Source organism: Canis lupus, chromosome 28 (genome assembly GCF_048164855.1).
Source record: "Canis lupus baileyi chromosome 28, mCanLup2.hap1, whole genome shotgun sequence".
NCBI classification, from domain to species: Eukaryota; Metazoa; Chordata; class Mammalia; order Carnivora; family Canidae; genus Canis; species Canis lupus.
The window spans coordinates 41,152,952-41,174,251 of record NC_132865.1 but is presented as its reverse complement, the minus strand read 5'-3'; positions in this window follow the sequence as shown (position 1 = coordinate 41,174,251).

Below are 21,300 nucleotides of genomic sequence, written 5' to 3'. Positions count from 1 at the left end.
GGCTCAGTAGGTTGAGTGCCTGCCTTTGGCTAAGTCATGATCCTGGATTCCTGGGATTGAGTCCCACATAGGGCTCCCTGCAGGGAGCAGGCTTCTCCCTCTACTTGTGTCTCTGCTTCTCTGTGTCTTTCATGAAAAAATAAAAATATAAATAAATAAATAAATAAATAAATAAATAAATAAATAAATATGATAAGTTAGAGAAAAACTAAAAGAATTTACATGAAGTCATATAGTATTTCTGCAAAGGTAAGAAAGCCCAAATTCCCCTCATCTTTGTGTTGTTCCTCATACAGTCTATATGGACAAAATAGGGTTTCCTGTAAATGCAATCCTTTAGAATTTTTCTCTAAGGTCTTGATTTCTGTGTTTTTGTTACCTAATAATATACAATAAAGATTAGTGGACAAAATTTTGTTTACAAAAGGTGTTGGTGACAAGAAGTCTGATTTTGATTACATGACACTCTTTATACCCAATTACCTTCAATAAAACAGCTCTACGCACATTCTATGACATAGGTCTATGACTAGCTTTATACTCTGTGTGCTCAGGCTGCTGTCAAGAACAAATGACAAGCTTGTACGGATACACATACGTCCATGCCTCCATGATTAGGGTGGTCAGTATTTTCAGGAAGCCATCCTTGCAACATTTATGGAAGCAGAGTGTATCATTAGGAAAGCCCTAGGAGGTTAGGGCATCTTAGATGCAATTTTGGGAGCACTACACAGTCAGATGCATCAGGTACATTGTGTGTGATGCTAGGGAGTAGAGACTTGGCCCAGGGCCCCTCTACTGCTAGTGTACGGTAATTATTTCACCTATTTCAGCCTTTACCATCTCATGTATTAAAGACGCTGCTGGCATATAAAACAGTCTTGCTCAATCCCAGGGCATAATGCCAAAGCCCCTCCATCTCAAAGAGGGTACTGCAAAGATTGAAAAAGGCTGGGTAGCCTGAGCTCTTAGCTTCAATCTTACACAGGGCAGGTGTCAGCAGGCCCTAGACCAGCCTGTGCTAAGAGCGGGCTGCACAGTGGGCAAGAAGGGCTGACCATAAAGATATGCTTAGAAAGCCAGGGGTTACCCCGGGCACTGAATCTGCAGTTCATGTCCTTGCTGCACTGCTAGGAGGCTGGCAGGAAACAGTATGACATTTAGGTAAGAGCCTGGGTGTTGGACCTTGGCAAGGGACAGATTAGATGTTGAATCCATGATTCAGTCTCTCAGGGTACTTGTCTCTAAAAGGGAGTACTGACCCCACAAAATTGCTCTGAAAATGAAATAGATGTGAGACAGTCTTTAATATGTAACAAGCATATTGTAAATGTTCTTTCCTCCTCAGTGCCTGGGGATTTGGTCTGCCACGTACTTGGTGAGGGTCTTAGAGCCTCAGGGACAACCAGCAGGGCTGGTAAGGCAGGATCCACATAGCCAGCTGATGACCTTTCTAGCTCTGACTTCCTTGTTAACCTTTGTGAGGCCAGATGTGGTGCTTGGGACCCATTTGAAGGCTTTTCTGGGGAGATTCCTATTTGGTGGCAACATAAAACTGGGCTGGAGTCAAGGGGCATTAATGCTGACAGTGTAACTGGGACCTTCCTTGGTAAGCTAAGACGAAACCTGGGGGCCAAGGATGGGGAGAGGTGGGTACATTATGCTGCTTATATTCCTTCAGCTTTCCTTCTCGGGGCCTAGGAATGCTAAAAGGAGGTTTCACTCTTAGTTTTTAACCTTGAGACTTAAATGCAGACACAACCTTTGGTTCCTGGTACACTGTAGTGAGCAACATCTTGGTGTACTCACCCTGGAAGCATGCTTCCCTGTTAAGTGTGGCACATGCAGTTTGTTCAGAGATGGTCTGACTAATGTTCTTTGCAACTAATAAAGAGGTTGTATGTGCTGTCACAGCGCCTGAAGATTTTATCTTGGTCACAGAAAGAGTTCACAGTGACCAGAGCACTGACCCTCATGCAGCCTCTTTCTTGTGGGTGCTGGCTCACTCCCAAGGCACAGTCCCACCTATAAGACAGTCTTGCTCAACCCCAGTCCTGGGAATGCAGCAGAGGGAGGAGAGGCTGGCCCACTGAATGAAGGGACTGACAGTGCTAGGCACACAGCTGTTGCTAACAAAACACTATCTATCTGAACAAAAGGCTTGGGTATAGTACAGGGAGCTGTGTGACCCCTGCTCATTGTTGTGCAGCTTCCATATTACTTAGGTCCCAGCTCAAATGCTGGAGGCTTTGTCACTGACAAGCCAAAGACTCTATTATACCTCCTATATGTCCTTTTTAGTTCTTCTCCTACCCTCATACAATCTGTGATGTGTGTTTACTTGTTTATTGTCTATCTGCCCCTCCTTAGAGGGCAAGCTCTGTCCCATAATGTGATATTTTCTAGTCTTACTCAACACCTAGAATGCTCCTTGTCCAAAATAGGCATTCAATAAATATTTGCAGAATTTTTTAAGTGGCCTTATGATGATCATTAGATACACAGATGTGAAATGAAGCAATATATCAATCATCTACAAGTCTAGATTTCAGCAACATGAATCCTCTGGAAGATGTCTTTGAACCCAGAAATGAAATAGCACTCATGTCTGAAGTATCAAGAAAAAACTCCTTACAAATAAAACTAGTAAGCCATTGTTTCAATCTTGATAGCAGGCTATGGCATAAAAGTGTCATAAAAGTCTTAAACTGGATTATCTCATTTTCTAGTCTATACCAGATTACAAGTAAACATGAACGGTATTGGAGATTGACACTGACGTAACAGCTTTTTGCCAGAGCAGAGAGAGAAGTCAGCACAAGTTTCTGTGAACACATAAGACAGTGAGAGAACTTCTACTTATGACCTGGAGCCCTCCAGAATTGGTTGGAAATCCTGCAGTAAACAAAGAGGAAAATAGATAGTTCACTGGAATATACACATAAGGCCTATAGGAGTACTTAAAAAAAATCTTTATTTGAGAGAGAGAGAGAGAAAGAGAGCATGAGGGGAGGGGCAAAGAGAGAATATGAGAGGACGTCAAGCAGACTTCCCACTGAGGGCAGAGCCCTACCTCACAACACTGAGATCATGACCTGAGCTGAAATCAAGAGTCCCGTGCTTAACTGACTGAGCCACCCAGTGGCCCCATCCCATAGAAGTACCTTAACCACATATTGGTACTTTATAGTTGAAGGCCCTTGAAAAAGTAAACTTTGTTTCTCTGGTGGTCATTTTGCTATTTCTCTATTGCTGTAGATTTTGTTGACAGTGTTCATTTTGTCTTGAAGAGAAAGTGTGGTGTTGCCTTTGCATTCCCACATGAATATATTTCTTTTAATATTTAAGGGTTTGTAATACTTTGGCTTTACTAAATTACTTAGTTATTTCCTAGAGATTAGTTCTTGTCTATAGACAATTGTATTTGGAATATGGCTGACTTACCAAAAAAGAATGACAAATTTTATTTATTTATTTTTAAATATTTTATTTATTCATGAGAGATACAGAGAGCGAGAGAGAAAGAGAGAGAGAAAGAGGGAAGCAGAGACACAGGCAGAGGGACAAGCAGGCTCCATGCAGGGAGCCTGATGTGGGACTCAATCCCGGGACTCCAGGGTCACACCCTGGGCTGAGGGCGGCGCTAAACCACTGGGCCACTGGGGCTGCCCATGACTGATAAATTTTAGTGCTGCAAACAAGGCTGTGTGTGCCTGACACAGCTGCTCTTATTTTTAACTGCTTTTGTGTGAGAAAACAAAGAGAAATATTACATAAAGAACAGGATGTTTTGGATGTCCACCTCTACTGCATTACCTAATACTGTAGTTGCAGATTTTGTCAGATTCATCTGCAGGTGTTGAGAACATTAAAAATGTGTATTACTACACCTAGGCATTGGTAACAGAGCAAAGTTGAAAACACAAGGGTGTTGGAGGCGATGCCAGGGATAAGCCATATATTACCTTGGATTGGAATGATGGCACTGACTTTGGGCAGATGATTTAATTTATGGGTTGTCTCCTCCTTGTGTCATCATGGGCAGTGTTCTAACTCTTGGGAGGGGGCTTAATTTATTTATTCCTGCTGAACTAGGGAACATGATCTGTCTGTGGCTATAAAGTGAGGGTGACTGTGCAATTACGTGAGATGTTGAGTGGGAGAGAGAACTTAGAACATTGGGTGCCTCCCATGGGAGTCATTTGTATTTTGTTCTTTGACTTTTTACTCAAAGACATCCTCACCTCTGAATCATTATCACAACAATCTGTGAGGTGCTCATGTTTAACAAACGAGGAGTCTCATTTCCAAGGTCGACTTAGTGGGAAGATGAATTTGGATCTTGCATCTTTTGGCTCCTATTTCTCAAAACAACATAGGTTGTAAAATATAAAATTAAATAAGGTGTAACTCTGTTACTATTGCTTCAGAAGGATAAAAACATGCCCTGCATCTGAGAATGGCAGAATTTAGGTCTCCTCCAGTTCATGTCAGAGCAATGTTGACGAAGAACTCTCACTTTTCCAGTTACAATAACACTGAGCATTTTTCGACAAAACAGACTGAACTTTAATAGGCTCTCCTTGTTGGGTTCTGGTCTGTCAGGGTTTTCTAAACCCCAGGCCAAATGCACAATTTCAAGGAGCACAGCATCCTGATTCAACAGCAGATTTAAGGTGGGGCAGCAGCATTTCTCCTATGATATGAATATAGATCCCAACTTCCCTCAGCACACTCAGCAATGTTTACGGAGAGGGGAAACAAAAAGCAATACTATACTGGGCCTCAGGGTGTGAGTGTATGTGTGTGATTTAATTATAGTATCACTGTCATTCATTGACAACTACTCTGAGGGATAATGTGAGCACCATCTCATTTCCTCCTCTCAGGAACCTACTAACTAGTAGAGCATAATGGTTAAAAGACAGATGGCCTGGACTGAAACCTTAGTTCTCTCATCTCTGTGATCTGAGGCAGTTACTTTTTCACTCTGGGCCTCAGTTGCTTCATCTACAGGTCTGATGATGGAGGGGCTGCAGTGGGATATAAGTTAGATCTGGCATAGGAAGGCCACCAGGCAATACTTACCACACAGTAAATGCTTGGCCACTGTTAATTGTTAGTAGTAGATCCTATCTTCCAAGTGGGAAAAATGAGGTTCAAGAAGTGAAGTGATCTACTCAAAGTCACAAGATTGGGCAGCCAGGCTGCCGGTTTCCCTCTTGAACACAATACTTGTCCAAAGCTCACAACAAAGCCTGTAATACAGGAGGAACCTGAGGATTGAAACTTTGCCCTCTTTTGAGTAGAGCCTCCCCTTTTGACCCAGGCTTTTGCAAGCTTGAGGCCAAGGAAAGGCTTGGATTCTATGAGTAAAACCCTAACGGTTTCCATTTTCAACAGCTGTCATTTATTCTGACATCAATTCTGAAGTCTTCGCATCTTACTCAAAGAAACTGAATACAGACCACAAATGAATAGTGCTACTGCAAAATGGATAAAATGCTTTCCTTTGTTTTTTCTTTATAAAGCTCACCAAGATACAATGTTTTATTAAAATCATATGCCTATAATTCTCACTGACTACTTGGCAGAAGGTGACCGTGGTCTGAGGCTAACATTGATTTTTATTTCGGTTTATCTTTGCAAGGGTTTAAGCCATCACTCATGCCTTGTGTAGTGTACACTGACTTCTCATTTTGGTTAGAAGACCTGATTGCTAGTTTTTTTGGCCAAGCTGTTGTGGATTCTATGCCAGCTCTTGCCTTGTTAGCTTTGAAGTCAGAGAACACCTACAGGAGAGTATTATGAAGATGCTTTCTTGGGATGGGAAAATGGTAGGGTTATGTGTTAAATCAGGGCTTCCCACTGTGGCATTACTGACATTTTGGAAAAGGTTATTCTGTATTGAGGGGGAGGGGGCTGTCCTGTGCATTGTAGGCAGTTTAACAGCATCTTTGGTCTCCACCCACTAGATGCTGGGAGGACTCTAGTCAAGACAACTAGTGTTTCTAGACATTGCTAAATATCCCTTGGGGGGATAAATTACAATTGAGAACCATTGTGTTAAAAGCTTAGAGTCCTTGGCTTTTCCAGGGTGATCAGAGATGGAGGGGATTTTAGCATGCCAGTCTAGGTCTGCATGGAGTAAGGAGGGACAAAGGATTATTTGCATATGAAACTACATATTAAATAAATATGATGGCTATTTTGGCTATATAGGTATTCACATTGTGGCACATCTGGCCTTTTTTTTTTTTTTTTAATGGTTAATTAAATTGTTTTGCCTTGATCTTATACATCCATAGGCAAGTTGGGTGTTCTTTCTCACTGTTGAAAAAAACTTGTTATGTGTAAATATGACTGATCCTTACATATATCACCTTTATCTCTTTAGAAAATAAATTCCATAACAGAAGCAGAAATATTTGGAACAGGTACAATATGTTAACTGTCATATCAGGACTACTGTGTGGTTTTCATTTCTTCTGTCCTGATTTCTTTGAAGCCCAAAGCATGTTCGCATGGCTGGTCTAAGTCTTCCTCCTTATCCTTGCTGGGCAGAATTAAGCCAACAGGAAAAACAAGGAACAGATTTCTCTATGGCAGAATTAGAAGTGCCACCCAGCATCCCTGGGACTCTTTCAGCCTGCAACCACTGGGTCTCAGGGTGTGAGTGTGTGTGTGTATATATAGTTTGGACTTTGTTGTGTTTGTCCCATGCGGGCTTTTCAGTCTCCTTTACAACCCAGAACAGAAAAGGGCAGTGAGGAAATGTACTCAACTGCTGCTGGGAAGATAGAGCTGCTTTGTGGAACTTGTTTCAAGTGGGTTTTTTTTTTTTTTTTTTGAATCTACAAGTTTGTTCAAATCCAATCACAGCAAAATTCATAGAATGTGATGTCATGTGGATGGAAACCAAGAAAGGGCTGTATAGGATACTTTCTGCCAGATGTTACTCATGGCTTCAGGAAACTCCCCCACCCGCCAGTCTTTTTCTTTCTTGTCCCCCCCCCCCCCCACTTTGCTTTCTGAGCCAAGATTTCAGGGCTGTGTTTTACTAAGCCTTACTTTCATTTATGGATTTTTCTTTTTTTAACAGCCCGGGTGTCTAAGGCATGCCATTTGTGCTACTATTTCTCTACACTTATATCACTAATTTATTTTCACTTTAAAAAGGGAATATATCCCCCTAATCATATAGACAGCAGTGTTGTCCTAGGCAGGGGAAGAGGGGGAGGGCAGAAATTAATCAGTAACCAGGTTCACCCATTTATTGTTTTAAAGTTAATCAAATTGAGAAAGTCCCTTTTTGATGGCCCTTATGCAGTCCTATGATGCAACTGCATAAGTGTAAATGTGTGTTAGCTCTAACTATCAGACACAGCCAGTGGAATCTTAGTAATCCAATTAATAAATAAAGAAGTGGCTCAGAAGTAAGACCTACTTAATGGTCTTTGTCTCAGTCTAGACATCTGATGAACTGAATACCCAGGAGTGCCACCAAATGATTGATTCACTCTCCCTGAATTGTCAAGGATGCTCCGACATCACCCGCTGTATGAGGTCCCCCTTGGATTTTAGAGAATTACATACACCTTTCCCTGGCCTGTGGCGCTTGTGTGTTAACTCTTATTACAATGCTTACCATTTTGTGTTACATTGCTTGTTTTCTCTTCCTAATGTCACATTTTGGAACATGAGTTTCTTCAGAGAAGATACGACTTTTGTGGAATCGCCTTTATGCCCCGCACGCTGATTGGCGATTGACTCAATAAACACGCCTGTAAAGTTCTGTTGCGAAAAGAATTAACAAATAAATGAGGATAAGTCTCTCTGGTACAAGAACCTTCCTGATCCTGCTCTGTTAGATTCTCAGTTTGAAAATGCTGTGATGTGGTTAACTAGAGACAGACCGGAAACACCCACACAGAAGAGATGAGAGGAGGGCTCACAATGCAAAAGGAATTCCAGGGAATGATTGCAATTGTCTAATGGCAAGGAGTTCTTCGCTCTCCTCCCTTTCCTCCCTCTCCTGCATTCCTCCTCCCTGTTCTACCCTGTTCCTGTTTTCCAGCTTCTTCCTAGGAAAGCCACTATACTCAGTCTTTCAAGAGCTCAGCTTTATTTAATAAGTAGTTATTGGGCATTTATTATGTGTAAAGCACATGTTAGATGCGCTGTGAGAAGCCTCCAAACACCTTAGGATCTAATTGCTACTTAAGTTACACTGTTGCTGGTCATTTGTGCATGCACTCCATAGACTGCCTTCAGTCAGGCTCCTTGTTGCCCTGGGGATTGAGGACATATAGTAATATGATATACAGAATCCTTTTATTTCAGTCAGAATGTCACTTTCCCTGGCAGAAAGCACTCTCAAATTGGATAGATTGAGGGGAGCATAAGGAGGGGACTATTTACAGAGCCCCTGGCAGGTTTAGGAGAAGCAGAAAGGATCTGAGCAGGGTCTGGGGTGAGTGCAGGAGAAGTGCAGGGCCCAGGCAGGCTTTGCCCTGACTTGCAGCTTCATCCATCGATGACCTCTAGAGGACAAGAGTCCCTGCCCACATGGGCGAGTGGAGAAGCATGAGGGGTGCTTCAGGAGAGAGGGCTTTGGTCAAGGCCTGAAGAGGTGACTAGCCTGGAAACACATACTGGCCATTGTGTTCTGCCAGTGGTGTCCTGAGATGTAGAAGAGGTGGGACTTGGCTGATTGAACTTCCGAGTAGAGGAAGGAAAAGAATCTAGAGAGGGTTCCCGATTTTTTATTTAAATAAGAAAATAAATATAAGCATTCCCCCAAATAATCGGGAATATAAAAGGATTAGGACACTTGGAAGGCAAAGGGGGAGACTGGTTTTGGTGCTTTTGAGTTTGAAACTGTTGAGTTCAACAGTTTGAAGTACCTAAGAGACTAGAGGAGACAGTCAACAGAAGCTGGAGACCAGGCCAGGCACCTGAAGAATAAAGAGGTCGCAGGGAGACAAGCAGGTCATCACCAATGTGGGCTGTGGGTGAGGTCTTCCCGTGATGTGGGGTGGTGGTCCTTGCAGAAGGTTGTAGACTTAATTTTGATTTTAAGGTTTGGTTAGATTTATTCTACTAGAAAGGAGGGCATTTATTCCTCCTTCTAGAAGCTGATGTGTAGAAGACCAGCTCTTCAAGACAAGGTCTCTGGCAGGCTGGCAGTACGGCTGCCCCGGTAGGCAGGAGGTAGGAGGGCAAGAGACTCCACCCAGGGATTTCTCTGGAGGGAACTGAAGCCCACAGTGGAAGAGCAGGTTGATTCCGGCAATGCAGAGGTTTGTTACAAGGTTAATAAACAGGATCCTTTTCAGGTTAAAGGGAAGGTGAAGGACTGCAAGGCTTTGAACAGGGAATTTGGCTACGGAGTAACTGGCATGGCAGTCCTGTGCTGAGTGGGCCGTACGTGGAGAGCTGCTAGCGGCCTTGTTCACCCCCGCATCTCCAAGCATGGGCTAGGGTCTGACGCTCAGAGGGCTGCTACAGAAATTAGGAATGATGGGCCTGTGTTACCAAGAGTGTGATGTTATCTTTGGGAGAAGTTAGGGTTAGGAGGGCTCAGTTAGTTGAATTTGGGAAAAAAGAATGCATTTGCTTGTTGAGGTACTGAATTTCAAGTGATGATGTGAAATTTGAATGAAACGAAATGTCTCATTGCAGCCGAAAGAATAAGCCTGAGGAAGATGTCGAGATTTAAATTTCAAAGTCATTAGTATAAATGGTGAGTATTAGAAAATTGTTGAGGAATGCAACACGTAGAAAGAAGAGCAGAAGGCCCAGATCTCAGGCATGGGGTCAACCCCATCACAGAGGAGGTGAGGGATGGAAGCTTTGAAGAGGTGAGACTTCTGTCAGGAGTGGGTGTCTGCCAGAAAGAGATGCTGGAGGGAACTTCATATGGAGAGAAGCAACAGAGAAATAGCAGTAGCTGGAATCAGCTTGCCAGCAAAAACATGATACTGTGTTTGAATCCTCCATTCAGAAGAGACCCAATCAACCAGTTGAATTCTGCCATTAGTTCAGTGAGCCCAGGCCCTGTGGCCCATATGAACGGTAGATCTGGGACCCAACTCACTAGGATTTTCCGATTAGTTTCTGATTACAACCTTTCCACTGACAGATTTTAAGCCATGTTATTATGAAGGTAAAAGTCCTTCCAGATAAATTATTTTAACTGTTTTAGTTTTTACCTCTGAAGAAGGCCCAACTATAATGAAGTCACATGTGAAGATGTTTTGAGTTCAGGGAGTAGAGCATGTTCTTGATGTTTCTATAAGAATTCATCTCTTATCCAGTTTAATGTTATTTGAAAATAGTGCTCGTGGTTTAATCATTTTCTGAGATCTTGCTACTAGATTTTAAAAATCTGTAGCTAGACGCCAAGATAATTTGCTCATATAATTGTTTTTGAAGCAGATCTTATGCAAGATATTTTGTACTGGTAAAGCTGCACAGTGCATCTGCTGACTTGTGGCCAGATACCAAGAAGGACCCCAGCTGATTAGCAAATTGTACCCTTGCCAGAGAGTAGATCTAAGGCACATGTGGCCTTCCTCATGACTCAGAGGAGGTGGGGACTAAAATCTTGTGGGATGGAGGAGCCTGGCTGGATGCCAGGTTCCTCATGCTGCTGAGATAAGCAGTTCTTCTCTGGCCAGCAACATTTGTCCCTTATCCCCGAGGAATAGGCCCCAGCTTCCTCTCCCATTCCCCAGCCTCCTCCCTCTACCCCACCCCCTGGGGGCTCCTGAGCTATTCAGACCTAACCCCCAAGAAGCATTGCCCATCATGGGTTTTTGCTTGCCATCTTAACTTTGGGGTGCACTCTATGTCTCTGCTTATGTTGAGTCCTGAATGAATGAGCTCAATGTAATCACAGCAGAAGGACTGAGAGGCTCACCCAGATCCATTTGGACTTGCCATGTTACTGTTCCTGGGTCCTTGAGTCTGGCAAAAAGTAGGGAGGGAAACATTTTTCAATCAGAATTACCATAAAATTAAAAACAGTGTTCAGAAAAAGCATGGCCAGGGGCCTGCTTGAAGCCGGTGCTGCTAGAGACTTGTGACTGTTTGAAAAAATAGTTACTGTCTTCGTTTTATTAAAACTTAGCTAGCAACAACCGTGTAGGCGGCAGGCGATCAGAAATAAATGTCTAAGTCGGATTTTGCACAATTGGGCCCCGCTCCAAAGCGCAGTGCCTGCCCACTGACCCAGCCTGATTTCACGGGGACAGCAAGGAGGGATAGTGTGGGACTCTCAGGGACTTCCAGGGCTGCTCTGGGGGTTCGCTGGTCTGCAGGTCGCTGCTGATGAGAAGGCTCCAGCTGTCCTGCTGCCCTGTGCTATTCCGGGAACGCCACAGAAACACATGGAGTTTCTTTAATTTTTTTTTTTCCCTGGGGCATTTTATTCTTCTTTTATTCCTTCTGTTCCCTCCTCTTTCTCTTTCTCTTGTTTTTACAATCTCCCCGTAATGACTAATTGGCAGCGTTTCCCAGCTTTTTTATGTTGCTCTTGCTCTGGTTACAAGTCGTACTAACCCAGGGATATCCACAGGGACCTATAGGCAGCCAACATTTCCAAATGATATACAGCGTTCCGCTTTCTTTTAAAAGCGTAAAACATTTACAAGGAAATGTCCAAGTGTGGCAGGAACATTTCCCGGGTCGGTCGTTGGCGCCCCCCGCCCCGGGAGCGCCCCCCGCGCCGTCCCCTCCCGGGCGCACGTCTCCAGCGCCGGGGCCGGCCCGCGGGACCGCAAGTGCTCTGGCCCGGCTTGACGAGCCTCCGATGCCCATTTACTGCGCGCGGCAGCCACTCTGGAGCCGCCGCACATCTGGATGGAGTCAGCTGCCGAGCGCCGGGGGCCAGCGCGGCCAGCCAGCCAGCCGAGCGCGGCGGCGAGGCGGGGAGCGCGGGGGGGCCGGCGCCCCGGGCGCCCCTGCCCTCCCCGCCCCCGGCCCCCCGCCTCCCTGGACGCCCCCACAGCCCCGCCGGCCCCGGACCGCCCCCCTCGCCTGCCCGCCCCCCCGCCCCCGGCCTCGCTGGACGGCCCCCACCCCCCCCGCCGGGCGCCCTGCCCTGCCCTGCCCGCCCCCGCCCCCCTGGACGGCCCCCCCGCCGGGCGCCCTGCCCTGCCCCCCGCCCCCGCCTCCCCGTACGGCCCCCCCGCCGGGCGCCCTGCCCGCCCCGCCCCCGCCTCCGCGGACTGCTCCGCCCTCCCCCCTGGGCCCGGGCTCCCGGGCTCCCGGGGTAAGCAGGAGGGCCCTGCGGAGCGCGCCCCGGCGCGGGGTGCCCCGGAGAGCCCCGTGTCCGCTGGCGCAGCTTTCCGGCTCGCAGACACCGAAGCCTGCTTTGAACTGAAACCGGGAGAAGCCGCGGCGCGTCCGGGTCTGTGCGGGGGAGGGGCGCCCGGAAACCCGCCCGGCTCCGGGGCGGCTCGAGCCGCCGTCCGCCGACTGGGGGCTCCCTCCCTCCCTCCCTCCCTCCGGGTCGGGGCCACACCCTCCCGCCGCCCGCCCCGCCGGGCACAGCCCCTTCCCGGGGGGCGGCAGGCTGCCCCGCTGCGGGCGGCGTGGCCGGGGGCGCTCCGGGGCTCCCAGGAGGCTCGGCGGAGGGCTCAGGGCACAAGCCACGGCGCACGCGTCGCAGGCGCCGCTTCCCCCCGGAGGAGCCGGACTCCCCCGCCCCCCCCGCCCCGGCCCGCGGCCCCCCCCCCCCCCGCCCCCGCCCCCGCCCCTGCCCCTGCGGAGCGCGCGGGATCCCGAGGGTTTGCGCCCCGAACGCTCACTAAGCAGAACTAGGCCGACGCAAAGTCATTTTGAAATAGGTGGCAGAGACGGAAAATACAGAATGATGAAATGATGGCAAAGCTCGTGTTGTCATCGCCAATAATTAAAATGAAATGTAGACACGTTTCCAGTTCAGTCACAAGCCATTGAAACCGTCGCGTCTAGAACATTTCAACTGGCGAGCGTCATCCTCAGACACTGGCAGAGCGTCCTTAACCCTCAAGTAGGGACTAGTTTTGCAAAAGTCTTTAAAGGGAAATCAGGAGGAGCCACGTGTGCGTCCCGAGGCCGAGTTTGGCCGATGCACGGGAGACAGAGCCCGCGGGGAGCAGCTCGGACGGTCTGCGAGGCCGCAAGCGCGGCTCCCCGGGGCGATGTCGGGCGTTGGGCGCGCGCTGACTCGGCGGCTGGACCCTGTCCGGAGCCCCCGTGTGTCGAAAGGGTTCTGGGTACGTCCCTGTACTTTGAACAGGTTAATAGGCCGCTCTGTGACTCTCCCAGACTGCATTTTGATGAACTTGCCAGAAGTTAGGCCACACTTAGGGCGAGAACCAAGATCCATTTTGGCAAATGGGTTGTTAACAGCTCTGCCTGGTGGTTTGATAAAGGAGAGGGACTAAGACCCACGGTTAAGGTGAGGATGGTTCTGAGCAATCCTCTGGTACCTCCAAAGAAAGTACAGGATTAGCCCCACCACGGTGCTCTCTTCACCTGGTGAAATGCTAAGGAATAGAAATGTTCGGGTACGTTCTGTCCTGTGGTCATTCTAACGTCTTAGCAGACAACTCACAGGGAATCCAGAAACTTTCAGTTCAAAACAATCGCTTCTACTTTCTCCCATTATCGAGTTTTATGTAAGTACCGTGGGAACAGGCAACAAGTTCCAAGTAGAGAATTCTTAACTTGCTCTGTGTGAGACAAGGATGGTTACTTGGTTACTTAACTATTCAAAACCTCAGTTTTCTCACCTTTAATATGAGGGTAACACTCTACTTCTTTGGGTAATTCAAAATTAAATTAGATAATTCGTAAAAGGGCCTAGAGCATACTTGTTACACAGGTATTACTAGATAAATGTAGAGCAAGACCTTATCGTACAGTTTGATTTTGTGCTATTATCTTTTTACTTCTACCTAAGAGACCCAAGGAATATGAAGACCTTAAAGAGATTTCTTTGAAATCCATCCCAACATATACTTTGTGTTTCCTAAGACTATGTTCCATCTTCAAACCCTATGTCAGAGTGTACACTGATTTTTGAAGTCTGGACAGTAAGTTCCCTCTGTCACCTCATATTCATGCATCAACAACAGCAGCTGTGGTAGTAGATCCTCACGGAGGCCACGATGCCATGCCAAGCACACCATTCTGTTTTGCACCTGAGCCACCAAGAAGCTGTGTGTGTGTGTGTGTGTGTGTGTGTGTGTACATTTGTGAGGGGGGTATCTCTGGACCAAACAGCAACTTGGCTCAGAACTCTGACCCAGTCAGGACCACATTTTTTTTTTTTTATTTAACTAAACTTTTTATTGAGATAGTTGTGGATTCACATGTAGTTGTAAAAAAACGTGAGAGATTCCATATACTCTTTATCCAGTTTCCCACAATGATGACATTTCATTAGACTATAGTATATTTTCTCAGCCAGGATATTAATATTGACACAGTTCACATACCTTATTCAGTTTTACTTGCATCAATTTGTATACATGTTTATTTGTTCTATATAGTTTTGACACCTGTGTGGCTCCTAGGTACACCACCACGGTCGGTCGAGACACTAAAATAGTCCCTTCCCTACAAGGATCCCTCCCGTTGCCCTTCTATAACTGTACCCACTGCCCTCTGCCTCTTTCCCCCTTCTCTCCTAGTCCTGGGCAACCAGTAATCTTCCTCTGTTTCTGAAATTTTGCCATACCAAAATATCATATGCATAGAATCACAGTATGAAGCTTTTGGAATTGCTTTCTTTAATTCAGCACAACCTGGAGGGTCATCCAAGTCGTTGCATGCATCAATAGTTTGTTATTTTTACAGAGATTTTTTTTATTTTAGAGAGAGAGAGCGAATCTAAAGGAGACTCAGTGCGAGTGTGGAGGCTGATGTAGGGCTCGATCTCATGACCCTGAGATTATGATCTGAGCTGAAATCAAGAGTTGAACACTCAACTGAATGAGCCACTGAGGCACCCTAATGGTTTGTTGTTGTTTATTGCTGGATACTATTCTATAGTACGTCTGTACCACATTTTTTTTTTAATTCATTTACTTGCTGAAGGGCATTTGGACTGATTCTAGTTTTGGGCTGTTAACAAATAAAGACGTTATAATATTGTGTAAAGGTTTTTGAAACCATAGGTTTTCATTTCTCTGGGATATATGTCCAAAAGTACAATTGCTGAGTTGTATGGTAGTTTAATGTTTAATTTCATAAGAAACTGCCAAGTTGTTTTAAGAATGACTATACTATTTAACATTCTCACCGGCAGTGTATAAATGAGCCAGTTGCTCCACATTCTTGTCAACATTTGGTGGTGTCACTTTGTTCATCTTACCCATTTTGGTGATTCTACAGTAATCTCATAATGGTTTAAAGTTTCATTTCTCTAATGCCTAATCATATTGACCGTCTTTTCATTGTATTGATTTGCCATGTGTGTGTTTCCTCTTCAGGATATCCTCTTTAGGTTTTTTGTTCATTTTTAATAGAACTATTATTTACTATTGAATTTTGAGAGATATTTATATATTCTAGATGCTAATCCTTTGTCAGATACATGGTTTGCCAATATTTTCTCCCAGTCTTTTCATCCTCTTCATACGGATTTTCACAGAGCAAAAGTATTTAGTTTTGATGAAATCCAATTTATCAACTTTTCCTTTAATGGATATGGTTTTGGTGTCAAGTTTTGAACTCTTTTTTTTTTTTTTAAATTTTTATTTATTTATGATAGTCACACAGAGAGAGAGAGAGGCAGAGACACAGGCAGAGGGAGAAGCAGGCTCCATACACCAGGAGTCTGACGTGGGATTCGATCCCGGGTGTCCAGGATCGCGCCCTGGGCCAAAGGCAGGCACTAAACCACTGCGCCACCCAGGGATCCCTTGAACTCTTTTATTAACTTTAGATCCTAAAAATGTTATCCTCTGTCTTTTATAAAAATTTTATAGGTGTGCATTATACACTTAGGTTTATGATCCAGTTTGAATTATTTTTTGTATAAGAGGTTTAATTAATTTCCCCTTACCCTCAGATATCAGTTTTATCAGTACCATTTCTTGAGACTGTTAGCTTTCCTTCATTGGATTGCTTTGGCACTTTTTTCAAAAATCATTTGAGAATATTTTTCTGACTCTATTTCTGGGTTCTCTGTTTTATACTATTGATCTATGTGTTTGTTGCTTTGCAACACTGCACTATCTTGATTATTATGGTTATAAGACTTGATAACAGATAGAGTGCTTCCTTCCACTTTCTTCTTTTTTCAAGATTGTTTTACCTTTGTGACTGTGTATAAAAATCTTTAGATAAGTTTTTCTATCTATAATAAAACCTGCTAGATATAGGATAAGAATTCAGTTAAACCTGTGGACCCATTTGGGAGGCTTGACATCTTTACTATGTTGAATTTTCCAATTCATAAACACAGTATGTCTCTCCATTTATTTATGTCTTCTTTTATTTTTTCCACTAGCATTTTGTAATTTGCAGTATACAGTTCCTGTACATGTTTGGTTAAGTGTATATCTAAGTATTTAATTTTCTTTGGAGTGATTGTAAATGATAATTTGTTTTAATTTTAGTTACAAAATGTTCATTACTAGTATGTAGAAATGTGATTGATTTTTGTGGGCTGATCTTGTATCCTGAAACTTCGTTGAACTTATGTTTTATTTCTAGGAGTTTTTTTGATATATTGGTTTGGATTTCTATGTAGATGATCATGTCATCTACAAACACAGAGAGTTTTATCTCCTTCTTTTTAATTTTTATGCCTTTTGTTTCTTTTTCTTGTTCTTACAGTGGCAGAACTTCTAGTACTATGTTGAATAAAAGTAGTAGAGCCTTGCCTTGTTCCTGATCTTAGGGAGAAACTGTTCAGTTTTTTGTCATTAAGAATAATGTTAGCTGTCAGGTTTTTTGGTAGTGCTAGATGCTGTTTATTGGGTAATTCCCCTTTATTTCTAATTTCTCTCCATTTTTATATTGAATGATTATGATATTTTATCAGATGCTCTTTCTGCATGAATTAATATAATTTTTCTTCTTTTGTTGTTGGTGGAATATGTTGATTGATTTTCAAATACTGAGCTAGCCTTGCATACTTGGAACAATCCAACTTCGTATTATTATTTTTGTACATTATTGAACTTAAAATGTCAATATTTTATTGAGGATTTTTGCATCTAACTTCATTAGCTATATTGATCTGCATTATTATTATTATTATTATTATTATTATTTGCACTTTGGTTTTGTTTTCGGCTTTTGTTTTCAGGTGTCAGAAAATGTGTTGGGAAGTGTTCCTTTCTTTATTATCACCTGGAAGAGATTGTGTAGGATTAGTTTCAATTTTTCTTTAAATGTTTGATAGAATTCTTCTAAGTGAAAACTTTTGTCTTGGAGATTGCTTTTTCCCCCTCCTTTTAATTGTGAATTCAATGTCTTTAAGGGTTATAAGACTATTCAGATTGTTGTATTTGTTGGATGACTTTTGGTGGTTTGTGTTAGTCTATTTCTTCTAAGTTGTAGAATTTATTAATATAAATTTGTTTATAGTATTTTCTTATTATCTTTTAATGACTACAGGATCTGTAGTCATATCTCCTGTTTGTGAGTTGTGTCTTTATTTTTGTCAATCTTGCTATAGGTTTACCAATTTTATTAGTTGTTTTCATAGTACTAGCTTTTTGTTTCATTGGTCTTCTCTATTATTTTCCTATTTTTAATTCCGTTGACTTCTGCTTTTATATTTCTTGCCTTGGGATTTCTTTAGATTTATTTTTCTTTTCTTTATCAAGATTCTTGAGGTAGGAACTTAGGCCTTTTCTTGTTTCTAATGTAAGAATTTAGTGCTATAAACATCCCTCTTTACTGCTTTGACTGCATGCTGCTTTGAAATACTGCATTTTTGTTTTTCTGCTCTGTGTTTTTAAACACAATGTCTGTTGAGAATTCCTTTTTGACCCATGGATTATTTAAAAGTTTGAAGATTTTTCTGTTGCCTTTTATTATTGATTTCTGTCATAATGAGAAAAGATACTCTGTATGATTTTAATTGTTCTAAATTTGTTAATGTTTGTTTTATCACCCAACATATGGACTATCTTAGTGAATGTTCCATGTACATTTGAAAACAATTTATATTCTACTGTTGCTATGTAGTATTTGTATATAAGTCAGTTAGATCCTCTTGGTTGATTTGTTTTTTCAGGTCCTTTATATCCTTGCAGAACTCTCTCTAGTTAGTGCTATCAGTTGTTTAGAGAGGCAGTTGATACTGTCAACTGTATGTGTAGATTAGTGTATTTCTTCTTTAGGATCATTATTTCTTCCTGGTAGATTAATTTTTTTAATCAATATATATGTCTTTCTTTGTCTCTAGCAATTTCCTTTGCTCTGAAGTCTACTGTATCAGACATTAATAAAGCTACTACTTCTTTTTAAAAACTAATATTTATATAATATATATATTTCCATCTTTTTGTTTTCAACCTTTTTTTTTATAAGCATCATACAGTTGTATCATGTTTATTTTTTTCACTCTGCTAATCTTTTTCTTTTGATTAGTATATTTGGACAATTTATATTTAGGTGATTATTGGTTGTAGTTTTTACTTAAAGTATCGCTTTATTTTTTGTTTTCTCAAGGTCTTGATCCTGTTTTTTTTTCTTCCTTTCTTTATGGGCTACTTGAACATTACTAGGATTCCGACTTGATTTATCCTTAGTATTTTAGTGTATCTCTCTGCATAGTCCTTAAAAAATATTTTATTATTTTATTTATTTATTTGAGAGAGAGAGAGAAAGCATGAGCAAGGGGGAGAGGACAGAGAGGGAGAGGGATAAGCAGATTCCCTGCTTAACAGGAAGCCCAGTGCAGGACTCAATCCCAGGACCCTGGGATCATGACCTGAGATGAAGGCAGATGCTTAACCAACTGAGCCACCTGGTGCCCTTCTTTGTATAGTTTTTGTAGTGATTACTCTGGGTATTAAAATATACATATGTGACTTTTAATAGTTGATTCATATCAATATTGTACCATTTTCAATAAAGTGTGGAAATCTCACTTTTATTTAGTCCCTTTTTCCTTTTGTGCTTTTAAATATCACTTTCTTATGAATCAGAAGGTGTTATGACTTTTTAAAAAAGATTTTATTTATTTATTCATGACAGACACAGACAGAGAGAGAGAGAGAGAGAGAGAGAGAGAGGCAGAGACACAGGCAGAGGGAGAAGCAGGCTCTATGCAGGGAGCCCTACATGGGACTCGATCCCAAGTCTCCAGGATCACACCCTGGGCCAAAGGCAGTGCTAAACCGCTGGGCCACCAGGGCTGCCCGGTGTTATGACTTTTATTTCAATGATCAAATATAATTTATACAATTCATGAGGAAAAGGATTGTCTAGTGTGTGTATCCATGTCTACTCTTCCTGTTTTTTCTTCTTCCTTTCTGATTCTTCTTCTTCTATATTTTTTTTCTGTCATTTCCTTTCATTTTGAAGTACTTTCTATAGCCAATCTTTAAAGATTGGCTTGTTAATGACAGATTGTTTAGTTTTCCTTTATTTGAGAATATTTTTATTTCTCCTCCATTTCTGCAGGATAGCTGCAGAAGGATCCCTGCTGGGTATAGAATTAATGGCTGCAGTTTTTGTTTTTTAATGGTTGAGAGTTCTTTTACTTCTTTAAACATATTATTTAAAGTTTGTTTAGTTTTTTTGGATCTTTAGACTTCTGTTTTTTGACAGATTTGTGAACTTTTCAGCTTTTTTCCTTCAGCTATTTCTTTAGCCATGTCTCATCCTCTCATCTGTTTTCCTTATGGGACTCTGATGGTATGAATGTTGGATCTTTTGCCTCATAGGTTTCGGAGACTGTGTTCAATTTTTCTTTTTAAATATATTTTCTCTTCTTTGCTATAATGGATGAATTCTGTTGTCCTAACTTAAAAGTTCACTGATTTGATCCTCTTAATCTCTGTTCTACTACTGAGCCTATCAACTTAATTTTCATTTCTATTATTCTGTTTTTCAGTTTTATGATTTTCAATTCTTTTTTATCTGTTCTTTCTTTTCTGAGATTTACTTTTTCATTTGTTTCAAGAGAATTTGTAACTGATTATGGCAGCATTTTTGTGATGGCTGCTTTAAAATCCTTGTCAGATAATCCCAATATCTTATTAATATCATTGGTAGCATCAGTTTATCATCTTTTTTTCATCTGAGTTGTTATTTTCCTGGTTCTCTGTATGATAGGAGAATTTAAGTTGTACTCTGGACATTTTATCTATCATGTCAGGAGTCTCTGGGTCTTATTTAAATCTTACATTTTAGCAGACAGTCACCCTGTTTAGGTTTAGTACAGGGTCTTAAGCTATTTTTGTGGACTGTGGTACTAACAGCAGTTTCATTTTCAGAGTCTTTTCAATGCTGTTTTGGTCTGTTTGGTTTTTCTGGTTCCTTGGGGGCTCTTACTGGTCCCTGATGATGTGTCCTGAGAAGTGGGAGGCACTTTCCAAGGTTAGCTGATATGTGTTTCTCAGTGAGAGAGGGCTGTGGTAAGATCCCTGCACTTGTGTCCTAGGTCCAGGTGTGTCTGGGTAGAGCAGGAGAGCCTACATGCTGTTTGTGATAGACTCTTCCCAACTGGCCATTACTGTGGTGGGTCCTCTCTGTCTCCACTCCTTCACAGGTGTGTCTCATCTGGAAAGGGGCATCGCAGGCCCGGTAGGAAGGAAAGCTTCTTGGCCATTGGTTTCTGGTAAGGCTCCAATGGATACCTACCAGTGGTTCATCCGGTGTTTTCAGGGGAATCCTGTTTCATTTGGAGGTTGAGCACATCTGGACACCCATGGTTGCTGGGTGGAAGTGGAGAAGCATTGTGCATGGTAGTCTTCCTCCATTGGGTGGGGACTGAGGCCAAGTGCTGGGCTTCTTCTCCAACCTTGAATCTTGGGCTTACCTGCCTTCCTTTCACCTTTTTCCAGAGTCTTCCTGGGATTGCCTGGTGCATCATCCAAGGGTTTGTATTTGTGCTTAGTTGCAGGGATGGAGGGTATAGGGAGGAGGGGCCTATTTCATCTTGTCCCTCTGTATATATATTTTTTTCTTTTTATCTCAGCCTCTTGTCAGTCAAGTCATTTACTGATTTATTTGGGTTTCCATCATGCCATGCAGCAGTATGGTTGAGAGCCCAGCCTAGAGCCTAACTTCCATTGGTCTGTGCATGTGGCCTTGACTAGGCGGTTCTTGGGTCTG